Consider the following 1587-nt stretch of genomic DNA (forward strand, 5'->3'; position numbering starts at 1 on the left):
TGTTGACTATTGGGATTTAAATAGAGCAAGTCCCAAGGACGATTTCCCACTGCCAAATATACACATCCTGATCGACAATTGTGCCAAGCATGAACTCCAATCCTTTGTAGATTGCTTCGCGGGTTATTATCAGATCTGGATGGACGAAGAAGACGTAGAGAACACAGCCTTCATTACACCATGGGGAGTGTACTGCTACAAAATGATACCACTCGGTCTAAAGAATGCTGGGGCTACCTACATGAGAGCCATGACGACCATATTCCATGATATCCTACAAAAAGAAATAGAGGTGTATGTTGACGACGTCATCATCAAATCCAAGAGGGCCGCATATCACATAGCAGACTTGAGAAAGTTCTTTGACAGGCTAAGGAGGTAAAATCTAAAATTGAACCCCGCAAAATGTGCATTCGGGGTTCCTGTAGAAAAGCTGTTGGGATTCAGTGTCAGCCGTGGAGGAATCGAGCGGACCCGTCCAAAGTTAAGGCTATCCAAGAGCTACCACCACCAAAGAGCAAAAACGACGTGATGAGCTTCCTGGGACGCCTCAGCTACATCAGCCGCTTCATAGCACAGTCCACGGTAATATGTGAACCCATCTTCAAAATGTTGAGGAAGGATGCTGAAACTAGTTGGACCGAGGATTGTCAAAAGGCTTTTGACAAAATCAAGGAATACCTATCTACACCGCCAATCCTAGTCCCGCCAGAAGCTGGGAGACCTTTTTCTACTTTATCTATCCGTATTAGATGGAGCTTTCGGATGTGTTTTGGGACAACATGACAAGAGGAAGAGAGGAGCAAGCCATATACTACTTGAGTAAGAAGTTCACACCTTATGAAGCATGATACTCTCTACTGGAACGCACTTGCTGTGCTTTAACCTGGACAGCTCAGAAATTGAGGCATTACTTCTGTGCCTACCACATACCTCATATCCAGGATGGACCCTCTGAAGTACATCTTTCAAAAGCTCATGCCAACCGTGAAGTTAGCCAAGTGGCAGATATTGTTAAGTGAGTTCGATATCATCTATGTAACTCAGAAGACAGTCAAAGGACAAGCATTGGCAGACCATCTTGCTGAAAATTCTGTGGGATGAGAATAAGAACCATTAAAAATGTATTTTCCTGATGAAGAAATATCATTCGTAGGAGAGGACATTGCTGAAGCCTACGACGGTTGGAGAATGTTCTTCGATGGGGCCGTAAACTTCAAAGGAGTGGGCATTGGAGCAGTTTTGGTATCAGAAACATGTCAACATTACCCGGTATCCATAAAGCTTAGGTTTCCGTGCACCAACAATATGGCAGAATATGAGGCTTGCATCATGGGGCTCAATTTCGCCATCGATATGAATATACAAGAGTTGCTGGCAATTGGCGATTCGGATCTGCTGGTACATCAGGTTCAAGGAGAATGGGCTACGAAAAACACCAATATACTACCATACTTGTATCAGGTACAGGAATTGATGAAGAGGTTCACAATGATAGAATTCAAAAATGTACCCAAAATTCAAAATGAATTTGCAGACGCATTGGCTACCTTATCATCAATGATACAACATCCAGATAAAGAATTT

Source organism: Nicotiana attenuata, unplaced genomic scaffold (assembly GCF_001879085.1).
Source record: "Nicotiana attenuata strain UT unplaced genomic scaffold, NIATTr2, whole genome shotgun sequence".
NCBI lineage: Eukaryota > Viridiplantae > Streptophyta > Magnoliopsida > Solanales > Solanaceae > Nicotiana > Nicotiana attenuata.